The sequence below is a fragment of the Gossypium hirsutum genome, chromosome D04 (assembly GCF_007990345.1).
Source record: "Gossypium hirsutum isolate 1008001.06 chromosome D04, Gossypium_hirsutum_v2.1, whole genome shotgun sequence".
NCBI classification, from domain to species: domain Eukaryota; kingdom Viridiplantae; phylum Streptophyta; class Magnoliopsida; order Malvales; family Malvaceae; genus Gossypium; species Gossypium hirsutum.
In genome coordinates, this window is record NC_053440.1 from 17,384,736 (window position 1) to 17,391,641 (window position 6,906).

The 6,906-nt window shown below is 32.4% G+C and overlaps 1 long non-coding RNA gene across 1 annotated transcript; it reads left to right on the forward strand.

Moving 5' to 3' along the window:
- The first annotated feature begins 4,288 nt into the window (after positions 1 to 4,288).
- Positions 4,289 to 5,131, forward strand: LOC121216408 (uncharacterized). The gene is made up of 2 exons (XR_005912596.1): positions 4,289 to 4,551; positions 4,859 to 5,131. It is a non-coding gene; the product is annotated as an uncharacterized lncRNA (long non-coding RNA).
- The last annotated feature ends 1,775 nt before the right edge of the window (positions 5,132 to 6,906 follow it).

A 6,906-nucleotide genomic window follows, 5' to 3' on the forward strand; every position in this document is an offset into this window, starting at 1 on the left:
TAGAGATAACTCAACAAGGTCAATTCTAGTCTTCACAAGCTCACAATTTTTAATGATTCCTTGAGAGGTAGGATCTGTTTATCCTCTTGTTCTACCAAGTTTGGAGATAAGCTATGATCTATGTCATCTTCAAAGTCGTGAGATCCCTCTAAACACATGTCTCGCTCAAATGGAGATTCTAAGTCTGTAGCAGTGTCATTCAGGTCGTTGATATCTGAGGACTCATAATAAGTACCAAACAATATACAAAAGAATGTATAAATTTATGAATAATTATTTATATGATTATGAATGACCTTCAGACATTAGCCTATTTCATAAAGGAATTTCTATCACTTTTAGGCTAAAAACAACAAAAATGTTCTGAACATTACTCTAAATAAGCTCTAAAAACTACAAGGATTTCTTTTGCAGTCAAATCGCTTAGAATGCTCCCAAATTTATAAGGGCGGGTCATCTAACAAGTTCCCTTTTCAATTGTGTCCTCATATGCCATTGGTGTGAACACTTGCCAATATTGCTTCATACATCGCATTCATCCCATTATCAATATGATTGGGTAGATGGCTTTCTGCACTAGATGAGTCACACAACTTGACAATACCCATGTTGATGAATTTTTCGACTAGCTTCTTGAAGACAATGCAATTCTCTATTGAATGCCCCGTAATTCCGGCATGGTAGTCACATTGTGCGTTCATGTCATACCATTTGGGATATGGAGGCTGTATGGGTTTTAAGTAATGAGGAGCAACAACATGCGCATCGAACAAGCTTTGATACAGCTCCTTATATAACATCGGAATTGGTGTGAACTGGAGCTTCTCGGTACCTGGTTTCACTCTAGATTCTTACTTTAAAGGGCTCTGATGGCTGGTGGTTTCCGTCTTTGGCCTGCCCATAGTGATTGGTTTTGAGTGGCCCTTGTTACGTCCGCCTGCATTATCCCTTTTATTCCCCTTCTTCTTTGGGACCTTTATAGTATCTGGGTACTCTACCCTCATCTGCTTTATTTCTGCTAGATTAGCAACAGGATTAGCTAAATTATTCCTCAAATTGGATCCTGGGCCTGTCAGGCAATTCACTGGTGTCAATGTACCAGTCTAATAATATTGGAATCCGATAGTAAAGAGTACCCCTTGTGGGCACCCATCTGGCTGGACCTGGACACTTGTCGGAGTACAAACTAAGGAATAGGCAAGATCCTCATTATCAACCCCAAAGTAAACCACCGGGTCTTTCATTTCTTTTGACTTTCCAGCTAGCAATCGGTTGAACTGGCTTATCATAATTCTCTGCAATTTTAGCATCTGGTCTCTTATTTCCTGTTGAAATTCGGTCAATTGCTCCTGCATCTGTATTTGCATTCGCTCTAATTTCTCCAACCTTTGTTCCATTTCTCTAGTATTTGCTTGGATGCCGTAAGGGTATTTGGTTGGTTGGTTTTCCAAATTAGCTGAAATAAATTGACTCAATTAGACTCTTTGAATGGATTTTAATGCATGTAATGCAAGTGCATGAGATGTATGCCTAAAGAGACGTTGATTCTGATTCAATTACATTTAGAAAACTTTTCTAGAAAGAAAATTCCTTTACATAAAGCAGATGCATGTACGGCCTCACCCTTATATTCCAAGAGACAACATCGATCTTTTTCTTTATCCGCATGTTTGTAATAATCTCGCCAATTTTCAATAGATACCATTGCTAGCTCCTTTTCTTAATCTTGGTCGCGATCCATCATCTGCCCATCTTCATAAGGCTCGTTAGCTTCTTTAAGGGAGTTGGAGCGTTGAAGGCTCTTAGACAATCGCCTTGAATCCTCAGGCCACGAAGTAAGGTCACGAACTCTTCCATCGCCCTTCTTGTGTTTCTCAGAATATATTCAGGCAGCCATATTGTTTTCCACTTTATCAAAGAATCCGTATTCCATGACAAGCTTTCTAATTTAGTAATCAAACTTGGATCAATATCTCTTTCCTAAGATGCAAGTGCAATACAATCAAAACACAACAAGAGGGGTTAGTACAAAACATAAGCAAACAAGAAAAAAGTACCTAGTCGGGTAACCACTAGGGATTTGGAGTGGCTCTACCTAGGTTAAGTTCCTAAGTCTACTATATGAGGTTTGGTTCTAAAGTCAAGGTACCCGAACCAGCAGATTCCTCGATCTTCACCCATTATAGGCTCATACAGACCGAGTTCGGTTCAGGGGAATACATTTCCCTATGGCTGCACGGAGATGAAAATCTCACGAAGACATAGGTACGGATGTATCCCGAAAGTGATCCACTATCCTGCACGGAGGTGAAAACCTTACGAAGGACTAGCTTCTCACTCCCACTTAAAAAGGTGTGACCAACGATCATGCAATGCAATGCAGAAAGATATAAAAATTTAAAATACAAAACATGATGAAAACTCAAAACAATTGAAATGCAATGAGAGGATCGTATATTTAAATCACATTTTCAACTTTCGACAAAAAGATAAGAAATAATAAACTCGTGGCTTGACTCTCTTATTTAAAATCCCCAGCAGAGTCGCCAAGCTGTTGACACCATTTTTTTATGAAAACGGGGTCGACTTGGGTTTTGAAAATAAAAACAAAAACAAGAGTCGCCACCAATCTTTTTTGATAAGGTGTGATTGGGTCACCTTGAAAAGATGGTTGTTTTTAATAAACAATTTAATTTTATTAAAACAACAAGTTTGCCTCACGAAATTCAGAAAACGGGTTCGGGAGTCGGTTACGTACGAGGAAGGATTAGCACCCTCGTAACGCCCAGAAATTGGTACCTAGTTGATTAGTTAATGTCTTAATGTCGAAAATTGGAAAATTTAAAGAAATTTAAAATACGATCATTTGTTTTGAAATGACTTGTATAAAATAGGTTGCATATAAAAAAAACTCCTACTATAAAAGTTAAAAAAAATGATATTCAATAATTCAAGTCAGATGAGGAAATCGCAACCCAATACGTTAGGGCACAATTCCTCAACATTACGAACATTGAATATTGCCTCGGTTATTTTTAAGAAAATCATCATCTCGAAAAAATAACATGTCATATCCAATGCGTTAGGACACAACATATTGAATTCTCGATAATGAGCTTTTATTCATGTTTTTCGATTAAAAGAACATTCTCGATAATTTAGACTCAACAAAAGAAATTGGAACCCAATACGTTAGGGCTCGATCCTTTCGAAAATCTCAAATGCCGAGTATTGCTCTTATTTTCAAAAATTCCCCTTTTTTAAAAAATTTAGGTAAAATTGATGTAATGCTAAACTCGATATATGCATAAGTGTCATATTAGTAAACAAAAATAATGAACATGATGATATGGACAAACAACCACAATAAAAATAAAAATAATAATAATAATAAAAGACAAATGAATTACATACAACAACATGCAAATAGACGAAATAAACTAAAATATCTCCCAAGAAATAACAAACATATAAACAAATAAACATCAAATACAACAATAACAATAACAAAATATATAAAAATATCTAATGTACATATATAATAAAATTTAAAACTAAAAGATATAAATGAATAAATACTAATAATTATATTATTATTATTAATAGAATAATAAATAATCCATAGTTAAAAAGAACACAAAAGATATAAGTATTTACATAATGATAACATATAATAAAACAAACATATTTTAATAAATAAATATAAATAGAAATATAAAATAAAAAAATAACATAAAGCTGATAGTAAAATATAATAATATAATAAGGAATAAATGTAAAAAGGAAAAATACAAGCATGGTAATAAGTAGATTAATTAATAAGATAATAAAATAACATAAAAAATGGACTAATTCAGAAAAAAAGGAAATTTAAAGTATAAAACTAGAATAAAATAAACAAAGAAGGACCAAAATAGAAGGGCGCGAAAAGGTAGAGGGCCAAATGGGTAATAAACTCGATTTTAGGCCACGCGTCCCTTCCTCAGGTGTCCAATCGAATTGAGGACTAAATTAAAAAAAGGGAACGAATCCTTGGTCCGAATTAAAAGAGGAGAAAAAACAAATGGTCCAAATTGAAACAGACCGAAAATGCGGAAGGGCCTTAATCGCAAATAACCCCTTTGAAGGCCAAAACACGCGGACCCTGGTTGGACGGGTCGGGTCGCCCGCGGGTCGCGCCAAACGGCGCCGTTTTGGCCTGATAGGCTTGCCCCAAAACGACGTCGTTTTGGGGGCCTATAAAAGCCCACTTTTAGGAAAAAAAAGTCATTTGCCTCATTATTTCAGAAAAAAAATTAAGTTTTCTCTTAAGCCCATTTGGGCAGTCCGGCCTACAGCCTAAGGTCCGGCCGTCGGCCACCGTGCTGGTAGCCGGTCGCCGGCGATGGCGCCGCCGTATATGGTGGCCGGAGAAGTCAAAAAAAGGCCCGTTTTGTCCCCTTTTTCGAGTAAGGGTCGTATTTGGGGTCAGAAAAGTCGAGATCTAGGCGAAAGATGGCCGAAATCGGAAGAGACCTTTCGGTTCTTCCTCTCCGTCAGTGCGGAAAATAGGTAAAAACCCCTTTTTTGTTTTTATTCTATATCTTCTTATATATATGTATATATATATATGATTTAATAAAACAAAAGAAGAAAGAACCCACTTAGAAAACAGAAATAAAATGAAAGTAGGAAAAAAGGAAATCGGAAAAACTAAAGAAAATCACCTTTAAAAAACTTTTTATTATTTCTTCCAATTTTTTTTTCAAAAGCCCCTTACAAAGCTGATATTCGGCTATTTATAGCCCATTACATCCATTTTTTTTTACAATTTTTCTACTGTTATTGTACTTGTTGTTGCGTGTGCTCTTCCTTGCAGGTGCTAGAGGAGTTGGTGGTGGTGGTTGCGGCGGTAGCAGGGAGCAGGTAGTGATGTTGGTGGCTGCGGCGCTAGGCTAGGGTTTCAGTTCTGAAACCCTAGTTTGACCATTGAGGCTGGGACTTTGGGCTTTGGATCAGTTGGGCTGTTATGGGTTTAATTTGTTTTGGGTTTGTTAATAGTTTGGGTTTGTATTGGTTTTGGGCCCAGGAAAATTTGGGCTGTACAAAAATTTTCTAACTATTTGTTTTATATAAAAATAAATTTTAACCATTCAATAACTATTAAGAGATATATATATATTATGTTTTAGATAAATATAATAGAGATATCAGACCAATTTGAAAATTTACATGCATGATAAGTACAATTATATCGATAAATTTAACGGTTGGATTGTTAAAATAGTAATAGTATAAAGATATACAAAAGGATGTAAAACTATTTTAGTTTTACACTACTGTAAGTGGATCCCTCCCAATGTACTATATTATTATATGATGAAATAGTTTATCAGTTAGTGATATAAACCAACTTAACTGATTGAATCGAGCTAATTCAAGCAAATCGCTTGGTAAATTCGGTTTTGATTTTGGACCAATTAATAGTTATATATGTATTAATAGTTTTAAAATATATTATTACATTATTTAATATTACATCACATATTGTAATCGTAATACATAATATATTAATTATCATTATATATTATTGTTGATTATTATATTAGTTGAAATATGCTGTAAGTTCTTATACTTTTTATACATTTGAAAGTCAGCCCTCCTACTATATTATATAATGCTATATTATATTATATACTATACAATATGTTAATAGTTTGTATATATATTAAAGTTAAATTAGGTAATCGATTGATTTAATGTTGTCATTTTGATTTCAATTTTGAAATTTAAAATCTTTTAAAGCAAATTAATCAACTTTACACCTATATATTATATTAACACCAAATCCATTACCAACAAAACGTGGAACCCAAACGTAAATCTAATTTAAACTTTATTCAAAATCCAACTTAAATAAAAATAAACTCATTCCAAATTAAAACTTAATTTAAAAATAATAATATTAATAAAACATTAAACATTAACCAGTAAAAACTAAAAGTAAAAATTAAATTCTCAAATTATAAAAAAAATTAAAATCTAAAATCCAAATCACTAAAATTAAATTTATTAGTGTTGTTATTACTATTGCATAATATATTATGTTTAATAATTTGTGATAAAGTATAACACTAGTTATCATATTATTAAATTAATATATTATGTCATTATATATTTTATATTATCATTAAATTTAAATTTTATAAAATTTAATAATTAATAATTTTTATATTTATTATATATAATTATAGTATTAAAAATATTTTATTTCAATTAATTTTTTTAAATTTTATTTTACTTTATAATTTAACATACAAATTTTTTATTCTTTACTTATTCTATTAATAAAATTTTAATATAAATATATATCACATTTTCATAAAATAAATTATTATAAATTATTTTTTATTTTTATTTTTAAGTAATAACATAAAATTATATTAATTATGAATGTCTATTGTGGTTCTTTAGTTATAAATTCGAGCTTTTTTGGGCTTTGGGTTGGATTTATCTCGAGCTTGGGCTAGATTGGTCTCAAACTTGGATTCTTATGGGCTTAAGCTTTCTCGAGCTTGGATTTTCTCAAGTTTCGACTTTTTCAGGCTTGTTGGAAAAATTCGATTTAGAAAACAACCTTGTTGCATAGTGGAAAATTAAAAATTTTCTAAAACCGAGTGGTTGTGATATTTATAGCAATAAGTTTTTTTACCAAATTCCTACCTATGTTTTGAATAGGTGGTAAAGTACGTCATTGCCTTTCGACCAATATAGTCTTTTCCACTATTCCTGAACCTCGGCTTACTTAGAGTGTGAGCTCTAATCATGAATTGAATAACACAAATGAAAATTTTATTGATATTTAGTAGGAATATCAATATCTCTCAAAGGCTAGAAATCGAAAGATGAAATCTCTCAAATTTTAAA